Source organism: Arvicanthis niloticus, chromosome 22, assembly GCF_011762505.2.
Source record: "Arvicanthis niloticus isolate mArvNil1 chromosome 22, mArvNil1.pat.X, whole genome shotgun sequence".
NCBI classification, from domain to species: domain Eukaryota; kingdom Metazoa; phylum Chordata; class Mammalia; order Rodentia; family Muridae; genus Arvicanthis; species Arvicanthis niloticus.
In genome coordinates this window covers 40043289-40055761 of record NC_133429.1, presented here as the reverse complement: position 1 = coordinate 40055761, position 12473 = coordinate 40043289, and positions in this window count along the sequence as shown.

The following is a 12473-nucleotide window of genomic DNA, read 5'->3' as shown; positions in this document are numbered from 1 at the left end:
ATGAAACTGGAAAGCTTCTGTAAGGCAAAGGACATAGTCGATAAGACAAATCGGCAACCTACATATTGGGAAAAAAAAATCCTCACTAACCCCACATCTGATAGAGGGCTAATATCCAAAACATATAAAGAATATATATATATATAACAAAAAATGAAACAATCCAATCGAAAAATGGAGTATAGAACTAAACCAAGAATTCACAACAGAGGAATCTTGAATGGCTAAGAAGCACCTAAAGAAATGTTCGAAGTCCTTAGTGGTCAGAGAAATGCAAATCAAAATGACCCTGAGATTCCGCCTTACACCAATGAGAATGGCTAAGATCAAAACCTCAGGTGACAGCACATGTTGGTGAGGATGTGGAGAAAGAGGAAAACTGCTCCATTGCTGGCAGGATTGCAAACTGCTACAACTACTCTGGAAATCAATCTGGAGGTTCCTCAGAAAAGTGGAAATAAGATCTACCCGAAGACCCAGCAATACCACTCTTGGGAATATACCCTAAAGATGCCCCAATATTCCACAGGGGCACATGTTCCACTATGTTAACAGCTTCATTTGAGATAACTAACCATACCTCCTCTAAAAAGTCAACAACCGAAGCCAAGAAATTGTTCAAATACACAGATGATTACCTGTGAATGCAAACCTCAAAATAAATTCAACTCAAAAGAATAAAGTTTAAGGTATCCTCCATATGCTTGTCTCCCCACTAGATGGTAATGTGCAGTATTGAAAGATCCTTGGTCTTCTATCTATACCAAAATGCCCATTTACTGCTTTGTCCAAAACAGCTAATGACTCTTGATTAATTCCCAGGTCCGGGGAATGGTAGCTGGGGTGGTTAATCTTCATGTCAATTTGACTGGATTGGGAACACCTCTAGGAGTGTCCTAACAGTGTTTTCAGAGATGGTGTTTAGCTGTGGAGGGAAGACCCACAGGCCCTCCCACCCCAAACACTAAGAGGCCAGGCTGAACAAAAGGGAAAGGCAGACAGAAGTTAGCTCCCCGCTCTCTGCTCTCTGACTTTAGACAGCACCTTACCTTCCCACCCACCATGCCCTCCATACTATAAGATGTATCCCCTAAAACCCATGAGCAAAAGTAAACCCTTCTTTCTTTAAGTTGCTTCTGCAAGACACTTTGCCATAGCAACAAGAAAAGGAACTAATAAAGACACACTATAACTAGGGTTACAAGCTCGGAGACCTCACTGTTTAGCCCAATGCCAGAGAACAAGATGCTATTAACTCACACACCTGCCCTCGGTCTCCCTAGGGCTTGCCTTGATGTAAGTTACAGAAGGCAATTCTGGTGATCATTCACTGGGGGATGTAAAAGCTAAACACTTTCTTGGGCAAATGATTAACTAACAGTATAAAAAGATGCTGAAGATGATTTATCTCCTAACCACTTCCATTTTTATGGTGACTTCCTTACCTTTGGGGTTATATCAAACATCAAATTTCACTAGCTTTTTGGACTATTTACGTGTGTGTGTGTGTGTGTGTGTGTGTGTGTGTGTGTGTGTGTGTGTGTGTGTGTGTCTGTGTGTCTGTGTGTGTGTGTGTGTGTGCGTGCGTGCGTGCGTGTAGACAATGCAATTGCATGTAATACTTGCATGATTGTATGGCATCACTGCTGTCATCCTTCTAAAACAGTTTTTCATTGTCCTGTGGTTGTGGAAACTAGATTCTGTTTGAATCCTGGCTCCAAGTTATGCCAGTGTGTGAACCTGAGAACATTCTTCTGGGTTTAACTGGCAATAATGGCATCAACCCTGGAAAGAGGGGTGTGTGTGTGTGTGTGTGTGTGTGTGTGTGTGTGTGTGTGTGTGATGTAAAGCACTTGGAACAATGCTTGACCTATCCTAAGCACAATTTGGTCATATTTTTATTTTGTTTTCATGTATTCTCATTTGTAACCTGGTTGATAAGTCATATTTGCTTACGTCATTATTTTTTTTATTTACTTGTACATGTTCAATTGAAGGAAGGGAAAAAAAGAAACAGATTGGGTTACTCCAGACCCAGAGCTGGAGTTGAAAATCAATTGTGCAGATGGTGATTCTGAGGAGCACCAGAAGAGAAGAGGGGAAGGGATTTGGGTAAGAGAAGAAGTCAATGCAGGGGACTTAGCAAGCTCAAGTCACAGTGGGCACGGGGACTTAGACCTATGGGCGAGGGCATAGAATGCATCCAAAGGACCCAACTTGGAGTAGAGAAACAGGGCTTTCTACCCACCAGTCTCTGGGGAATGATGGCAAGACATTGAGGCATCCATTCCCAGCACTTACATTTTTCCACAGACCCAGAAGAAACAATGTTCCAACCAGAGAACAATAAGTAACCAGTCTATTAGAGGCAGTGAGTAAGGGCAGGAAGAGAGGCCACTGAGAGGTTCAAATAAATGGTGGCGGCATCAGCAACCCACTCAAATTTTGTGATATGACCTTACTTATTCCTGAATTAATTTTCTTCAGTCTTCATTATATCCTTTATATTCCAGGGTTGGTGTTAGCTCGCTGGCATCTTGCACGCACCGAAATACTCTGAGTAGCAAGAGAGGGAAACTTGAGCAACACTGTTTCCAAGAGAAAGATTTATCGGGAAGACTCCGGCATTGTGGGTAATAGAGAAATACCTCAGAAACAGCTGGAATTAAGCACTAAGAATTGGCAGGGGTGTCTTTCTGACTCTCAAGCATGCTTGTTTTAGTGAGGTGTCAATCTCTTCTACCACAGGGTAGGATTCCTTAGAAGAAAGGGGATCATTGAGACGTCCCTCTAGCCGGGCGGTGGTGGCACATGCCTTTAATCCCAGCACTTGGGAGGCAGAGGCAGGCAGATTTCTGAGTTCGAGGCCAGCCTGGTCTACAGAGTGAGTTCCAGGACAGCCAGGGCTACACAGAGAAACCTTGTCTCGAAAAAAAAAAAAAAAAGAGAGAGAGAGAGAGAGAGAAAGAGAGAGAGACGTCCTTCTATAACTTTATACTCTATGAGATTTACTCCCAAGAATAGACATTCTTTTTTATTTGAAGCATACAATAACTTATCAAGGACTAATCGAGATCCACACTGTATGTCCTCATGGATGTTTAACTAGGACAACAGCAAGAGTCTACCAGTAGCCTATTAGAGTGACCGACTCTAGAACACAGCACACAGAGCTGACCAGGACACAGAGGAAAGAGCTGTCAGCATGAGGCAGCTTCATTAGGAGACAAGTTGACAGTCTCTGACAAAACTAGTTACACTCCTGCCGTATAGTCCAGCCATTGTCCTGCTCAGACTTCCCTCCAAATGTGGTAAAAGCTTATACATATTAATGTGTAAATGCAGCATGTAATGCCAGCTTTGAGTGTTGGTTGTATGGCTTTTTGCATGATGAGCAAGCGTTCTACCACTGAGATATACCATAAGCCCAAAATTTTTATTTGTAAAAATAGGGATATATCTTGCTTTAAAATATATATTTTGCAGGGCTGGAGAGGTGGCTCCGCAGTTAAGAGCACTGACTGCTCTTCCAGAGAATCCAAGTTCCCAGCACCCACATGGTGGCTCACAGACACCTATAACTCCAGTTCTTTGGATCTGACTTCATCTCTGCCCTCCACAGGCACCAGGCACACACAAGGCATACTACATACATGCAGACAAAACATCCATACATGTAAATTTAAAATTAATTCCTAATACTTTGCTTTAAAATAAATTTTATTTATAATTGGTGCATAAAGATGGTACATATTTAGAGAGTACAGTAATGGTACTTTAATATATGCATAAAATGTGTGACAATTGGATTGAGAGTAAATTGTATATGTTTTTGATTAAACTAATAAAATTTATTTTAAAATACACAACTCAGTATTGACATTTTAAGTCATCAAAATAATTTATAATAATTAAATGCCTCTTAAATATACATGATATCTTCTGATGCTAAAAGTAATATGCACTCAACCACTTTTTAAAATCTATTTGGAACATTAAACAGGATAGAAATAGAAAAACTCTAAGGATAGTGAGATGACTCAATGGTTAAGAGCACTGACTCCTCTTACAGAGGTCATGAGTTCAAATCCCAGAAATCACACAGTAGCTCACAACCATCCATAATGAGATCTGATGCCCTCTTATGAGTGTCTGAAGACAGCAACAGTGTACTTACATATAATAAATAAAAACCTTTGGGCTGGCTAGAGCAAGGCAGAGAAGAGAAGGGGGAAAAGAATGCTAAGAGAGAGAGAGAGAGAGAGAGAGAGAGAGAGAGAGAGAGAGAGAGAGAAACAAAAGATCTCTTATGAAGTCCTCTATGAAAGAAGATTGTGACAAGTTCCTGATTAGACAGAAACCGTTCCATCTCCAAGGGAGAATACGCAGCATAACTGTGGCTTCATAGAATGAACTGGGTAGTGCTCCTTCTGTTCCTATTTTGTGGAATAGTTTGAAGAGTATTGGTATTAGGTCTTTGAAGGCCTGATAGAATTCTGCACTAAACCCACCTGCTCCTGGGCTTTTTTTGGTTGGGAGACTTTCAATAACTGCTTCTATTTCTTTAGGGGTTATGGGACTGTTTAGATGGTCTATCTGATCCTGATTTAACTTTGGTACCTGGTATCTGTCTAGAAAATTGTCCATTTCATCCAGATTTTCCAATTTTGTTGAATATAGGCTTTTGTAGTAGGATATTTTTATTTCCTCAGTTTCTGTTGTTATATCTCACTTTTCTATATCTCCCTTTTCTATATTTCTGATTTTGTTAATTTGGATACTGTCTCTGTACCCTATGGTTAGTCTATCTAAAGGTTTATCTATCTTGTTGATTTTCTCAAAGAACCAGCTATGGGTTTTGTTTATTCTTTGTATAGTTCTTTTTGCTAAAAGTTTTTAAACTGCTGTTTTTCACTCGCGAGCAAAGAGCAATCTTCAAAGCCAAGTTTTAAAGATCACTCCTGCAAGTGAGTTTAATGTACTATAGCATTTGTCAACTACATGTGCATTTGTTTATACATTTACCACATCATCTGCCCTTGTATTTTATACTCCAGTGTCGCTACCCCTTCAGACCCGCAGAAAGAAGCAACACGCGCAGTTTACTCAGGAACTTTTTTACAATATCTCTCTGGAAGCCCCAGATCCCAGTTCTACTTTCCCTTTTATCCCCATGCCTGGTCACTCAGAGCCTGCGACGTGGGCACACACCATTGACACACGTCAAATGGCCTGATTCTGCGTGGCAGCAAGTCTGCGCAGTAGTTCTGCGGATGTGGCTCTGACCCGGGTGTGTGAGGAAGTCAGGCGCCATTCATAAAATTTGGCAGGTGTCATTCATAAGCTTTGGCGGGTGCCTCAGGTGCCATTTTAGCTGGCCGCCACACCCGCTACCCACACTCCAGTCTTACTCATTTTTCATAGAACACTATTCTCTATCTGATTGGCACTAATGTGTTTTAAAGATTGACTTTTAACTCTTGATATCAGACCACCATTCATCTTAGAGTAAGAGCCACAACCCAAGCTCCAGCCTCAGTTCTACTGCTTTTAGATACTGATAGCTTCTAAACATGTCTCCAGGAAAGGTCTCTTGCTAGAACCTGTAATCTGGCACTTCTCTTCTGCACAGCCATAAAGAAAAACAAAATTATGTCATTTGCAGGGTAATGGATGAAGTAAAGATTGTCATACTCGGTGAAACAAGCCATAATGAGATAGACAAGTATGTTTTCTCCTATCTATAAAACCTGACATGTCTGTCTGTCTGTCTGTCTGTCTGTCTGTCTGTCTGTCAGACTGACTGACTAACTGACTGACTATTGTATGTATATGACACAAGAGTAGAGGAGGGTTATTTTGGAAGTGAGTGGGAACTATCAGGAGGATTATGAAGGTCCAGGAGGATGTTTAAAACATGCCTTTGTTTAGGAGCATTACTAATCAATTTTAGATAGGATAAGCACATGTGGGGAGCGGAACTCAAGATGGCGCCTGGCTGGGTGCCAGACGCCCATGGCATGTTGGTTCACCATTTCAGGAAGCCTGGGTGGCATGTAGGCTAGGCTTTACTGCTCATGCATTTTGCTTGTTCATCATTACGTAAGATCGGGCCATGTGACGTATGTGCTCAGCACCAATCGAGAATGACTTCGTGACAGGTTCTGATTGGAGAGGACACAGAGATTTAAGGGCTGGGAGCTAGAGCTCGGGGGGGGGGGGTGCGTTAATTCAAGGTTTCTGAATAAACTGTGTTGGGAAGGAGATCCCGTGTCCATTGTCTTCTGTCTGCTGGTCGGTTTGGGAGGCAACAAGTGGTGGCCTGTAACAGACAAAAAAAAAAAAAAAAAGATTATTTAGTCTAATATCTTATATTTTTCTCAGAGAATTCAAATCATAAATTTTAGCCATGGTCTAAGAAATAGATATTTTCCTCCTTCTCCTCCTCCCCCTCCTCCTTCCTCTCCTCTCCCTATTATTATTATTATTATTATTATTATTATTACACATTTCTGTACACAATTACCACAATTACTTTATGAAGAAAAAGAAATTTTGCTTTTCTTCCTGGGAAAGAAATGTTGACCATTTCACAACTTGACTTTTCCTTCCAGATACAGAAACCTAACTGCACCACAAACATGGTTTATTTGGTTTTTTTTTTATTTTACTAGTGTAATTATTGCACAAAATGATAGGTTTCATAATAACATTTTCATTTGCACATATCATGTACTTTGACCATATTTATTACCACTGCCCTCTCCTGCCCCATCCAACCTGCCAGTCCCTTTTCTCTTCCGATGATCCTCCTGATTCTCATGTCATATGCATGCAAGAGATCTGAAAGATAGATAGATGATAGATAGATAGATAGATAGATAGATACATACATACATACATACATACATACATACATACTAGATAAAAGAGGCAGGCAGGCAGATAGATAGATAGATAGATAGATAGATAGATAGATAGACAGACAGACAGGTAGACAGGTAGACAGATGATAGATAGATAAGTAATAGAGAGATGGAGAGATAGATATAAAAGATGACAGATACATACATATAATAGATGATAGATAATAGATAGATATGATAGATATGACATATAGAGATAGATGATAGATAAGAAGAAATATAATACATACATTAGATGGATAGATAGATATTCCGGTTAAACATATAGAAAGACAGGTGATATTTGTCTATCTGATTATGGTGTGTTTTATTTAACATGGTGATCTCTACTTCATCCATTACCCTGCAAAAGACATAATTTTGTTCTTCTTTGTTGTTGCATAAAATTCCATTGTGTCCACATTCCAGATGTTCTTTATCCATTCATCTGTTGACAGATACTTGAGTTGACTCTGAATCGGTGTACAGAGTATCCTGCCTCTGGTTCCTTTGGGTATATTCTGAGGAATGGAATGAGACAGACTATCCCCTGGCTGCTCCCACCTCCTCTCAGTGTTGCTGACTCACAGTTAAAGATGCGACACCATCAAATAGACTTCAGTATACACTGGGCTGAACCTTCTACCACAGCGGTTCTCAACCTTCCCAATGCTGGGACCCTTTAATACAGCTCCTCATGTTATTTTCATTGAAATATTTCATTGAAATAATTCATTGAAATAGAATTATTTTCATTGCTACTTCATAACTGTAATTTTGCTTCTCTTATGAATTATAATAGGCATATCTGATATTTAGGAGATCTGGTATGTGACTCCTGTGAAAGAGCCATTTGACCCCCAGAAGGGTCATGACCCACGAGTTAGGAACCACAGTTTTATCACTGCATGCCATCTACTTTTTAAAGCTATGTTTAAACAGTACCTGTTTCAGGAAGCATTTGCTGACTTCCTTTGGGTCAGGGCTGTGCTTGTGTGCTTTGTATCTGCAGCGTATTTTCCATATCTCCACTCATGTCCCCATCATGTCTTCTGGTGATTCCATTATGTTTATTTGAGCCACCATTCTAGGAGATATTTGGGTACCAGCCATTTTCTTTTATTCTCCTTTGTGTCAGTACATCTATCACAGTGCTTGATGTCTAACGGATGCAAAATATAATGTGTTATAAATGATTTATACATGAAAATGAGGCTTCTAAGAGACAGGAAAGAGAAGACACAGAGTGGGTTACACACAGACACAGATGTGGGGGAGGGGGCTTCATTTGGGACTATTGATATGACTTCTGGCCCTTCCTATCTGTAGACCTGCTTTTTCCTGCCCACTGTCAAGCTCTAAGTGCTCAGCACAGATTCGGGCTTCACTATACCCTCCTCTTCCCCTTTTAGCAATTAGGTTTTCTCATATACTTTTTGGCTGGACTAGCCACTTCTGAGACATCTTAGCTCTGCGTGGTTCCCCATCTGGACTTCTCCCCACCTAGGGGAAACTGTTATAAGACAGTCAATTAAGGGGATCTCGAATGGAGCATAAGCAGTTATCCATTCATTTCAGCATGTGACATGACCCAGACAACCAAGTTATCAATCTGGTCCAACTGAACAACAGCACATGTCTAAATTACCTTCCCTCTCTACTCCAGAAACTATTTCCCAAAGATCTCAGTTTCCTAGATGCTGTGCTGGGATGGTTTAGAAAGGCTAACACAAGATTAACCTGTTTATAGCAAATGCATCTTAAACATGACCTTTATGTTGTTATTCAAGTTTAATTGGGAGTATGGCTTTAGGGTATCACATACATCTAATGAGGACCCAGGGCTTATATTGCAAATAGGTTTTTTTTTTCCTGCTATAGTAGTCTCCCTTCTTGGCTTTTGGTTACCCACAATCAACTATAGTCTAATACTTAACAGGAAATAAATCGAACTTCAAAGTCGTACATTATGTGCCATCCTAAGCAGCACGATAAGATCTCACCTTGAGCAGTATGAATCATCATTCGTCTAGCACATGGGCACCGTGAGTGTTGCTCGTTATTAATCCATAGCCGTCTGAGGCATCAGCCTTTCTGTGAGCTATCGTGGTACCTGCCTTCAACGAGCTCTTACTTAATTCACACTGTTCTCAAAGCCCAAACTTGGAGCTACCTGTAATTTACCTGCGCCAAAGGAAAAATCCATAAAGTGCTACCCCTTTCTTCCTGGCTTTGGGTTAATTGAAAAGGAAGACACAAAGAGGAAACAAAAAATACATATAAATATTCTATACAGATAAAGTTGATATTAGTATAAGAGCCAGAGGATCAAGGACTTTTCTATGAGATTATGTCTCCTAATAACATCAGAAGCTACACCTGTAATGAAGTCTCAACAACACAACTGCCCAGATCTGAGCTGAGCAAGGAGGACACCAATAAACATTCAGGGGAAAGCCCATGAAGCTCAACTCTACACAAAGAACTACAGGCAACCAAGTAAAGCTGGGAGCGGGAGAGGCGGTTGTTAAAGGTGAACCCTGAAAACATAGACACAAGAAACATTATTTGGAGGCAACATGTTGTATGCGCATGCGTGCATGCAATAACAAGTAACAAAAAATAGACTATGAATTTGAATGAGAGTGGAGAGGGGGATGTAAGAGAGTCTGAAGAGAGTGGGGAGAAGAGAGAAATGCAATTAAATTGCAACAACAGGAAAAGCACTGATATCAGTGCATATGGCAACTCAAGTGTGTGGGCAAAAGTGAGAAGAAGACAGGACCTCAGAATTCCAGATCTAGTCAACCCATGGACAAAGGCCAACAACCTCTGCTGCAAGCCCCATGGAGCAAAGAAGGGAACTCACACACCATAGGCATTCCAAGAGGGAAAAAAAGAGGAAAGCACTGTATATACATGTCCAAGTCGCCTTCCCAACAGCAGTCGGCTGACTCCCCATAAGATATCATAGCAGTCAGCTGAGTCCCCATAAGATATCATAGCAGTCAGCTGAGTCCCCATAAGATATCATGAGCTGCCCTGGAGATATTCTACACACCAACAGAAATAGACAAGCCACCATAAGACCTGAAGAGTGAAGTTGTGGACCATTTCTTGCCAGCTCCAAGAAGCCAGCTCCAGGGAGTTGTCAGGGAGGACTAGAGTGCCATCTCCCCGCATGAGTTCCATTTAACATGATTTCTATCTTGTCTTTTTCCTTTTCCTTTTGCTTTTTTATTTATGTTTTCACAAGTGAATTCTATATCGGGAATTAGTATAAGGTGAATATTAAGATCCCAGACCTTAGAACCAGAAGCATGCTGTTTGGAATTTTCCTGACCTACAATTTAGATCACAAGGAATGTGACTTCTTTTCTTGGGCCCTTTCTTTCCTCAGTTTAATTTAGAGAAGATACTAGCTGTCTGCATTGAGTTCTTGTGAAGAATAAAGCTATCGTTGATGTTCATAAATCAATTAGAAGCTTATCAGTCCTATAATTTCTGAGGATTTTACTGATGATGGTAATGGTGATAGTGACTGTAGTCAACCTCACTGTCACTGGTACCTGGCAGAACTTGGTGGTTTGCACTGCGTGTCCTGTGTTTTAAATGCTTGCTTGTAATTTAAAGTGTCATCAGACACAAGACTCAGTTTCAGCAGCAGAGAACTGAATGTAACCATAAGTGAAGTTTTGCCTGGCGAATTTCGTCAAGACAGGAAAGGTAAAGGATAGACCATAAAATTTAGGTTGGCTATTGAGGGAAAGAAAAATGTAAATAGAGATGCACAAAAGGTAGTAATGGTGGTGGGTTGTCAGCTTCATGGGTGCTGGACTGTTGTGTTGAGTTATGAAGGAATCAAGCTGCAAGACTGTAGAGTAGATTCATAAACCCAAAATCATTCCAGGATGAGAACAGTCCTTGCTATAAAGCAAGTTCTAGAATCTTCATGCTGGGAGAACTGGCTTTGGGTATTAGGGTTAGGGTTAGGGGTTAGGGTTAGGAAGAAGATGACGGAATGAGGAGACAAGCATGTTTGAAGCACTAACGGTGTACATATTGACAACACGGGAAGAGTGAGAGCCAGCCAGTAAGTGAAGTCTTCCTACAAAAGGACCACCTTTAGCATCAACCATTAAGAACCATGGAGGACTAGTGGGTGATACAGTGTGATACCATGATCTTCCAATCAGGAAGAAGCTGAAGACTCTTAGTGTGCAGCTACGGGAGTGAGTGACGTATACCCTGATTAAACCACAGAGAACATTTAAACTTCCTCTATCTCCAGACTCAGACATGCAGGGAAAGAAGAGCGCCATATAAAAAGAGAGAAACAAGGGATCCAGCAAACCTGAGAGGGTCGGTTCGGTCAAAGTAAGCAGATGAAGTTGAGGAGAAACATTTGAGACTGACAGTGAGTTCAAAGGTCATATGGAAGGATTTAGAAGTTGGAAACAAATGTGACGTGCAGGAAAGAAAGAGGAAATTTAGAGTCAATATAGAAACAAAAACCCAGGACAAAGTAGTCCCTTGAGCTTTGTGGGGGCATCTGTGCTAAAATATGAATGAGAAACGTCATGGAATTACTATAAGTAGACTCAAAGCAAGCAATGATTGGCAAATTGATCATGGGAGATCCTGCCCAGAGCACAGAGTTAGGCTCTCCCCCTTCCTCTATCCCACCAGTATCTCCTAGGAGGCTGAAGGAACAGTAATCACATCTCCTGGAGTGCTGGAAGCCCTGGGCTGCTTCTTATCCACCTGGGAAAGAGGATGTCTACATCCCCGCGGAAGCAAAAAGACAGAGCCATTGGTTCCTATGTCAAACCATGGAGGAGAAGGAAGTGAACATGACTTCCCTCTCACCGGCCAGCATGGAGCCCGGAGAAAGCCGTTGGAGCTGTGAGGAGGTTAGGGGTCTCACTGAATGTGTTCACCTCAGTGAGAAGGAACAAGGAGCAAGTGGATCCAGTGTGAGCAGGAATCTATGTATGACATATCTTAGAAAGTAGAACCATTTAAAGGCATGTGGATTCAGTATTTGGAGAACTGCTTATGAATAATGGGTAAAACCTGTTGTAAAAAAAAAGGATCACTGGCTGCATAAAACTTCTGCTGGCGTGTTATTGTGAGTGGCCTCAGTTACGGCGCTAATAAATCCATATGGCTGAGTAGCATAAGTTGATTTTTTTTCCTCAGATTTGGTGCTGCTGTCACAACTGTGGGTTCTGAACACAATTTCTTGTGACATGACAAGAAATCATTAGCTTTAGAATTTACCATCTGGGGTACTCTCAGGGATTTTTTGAAAAAAAAAAAAAACTAGCTTAAAAAAAATAAAATGCATGTGAAACATACTCCTGAGTTCTCCAGTGATTCTTTAAGAAAACACTGTTATCCCAAGATTTAAATTTCTTAAGATAATTTTATATGTGCGCATGTGCCTATGTATGTTGGTGTGCATGTGAGTAAGGATGCATTTGTGTGTGGGCGCAAGTGTGTGTGGGTACATGTGTGTGGGGGTGCATGTGTATGTAGGCACATGTGTGTGTGGGCACATGAGTG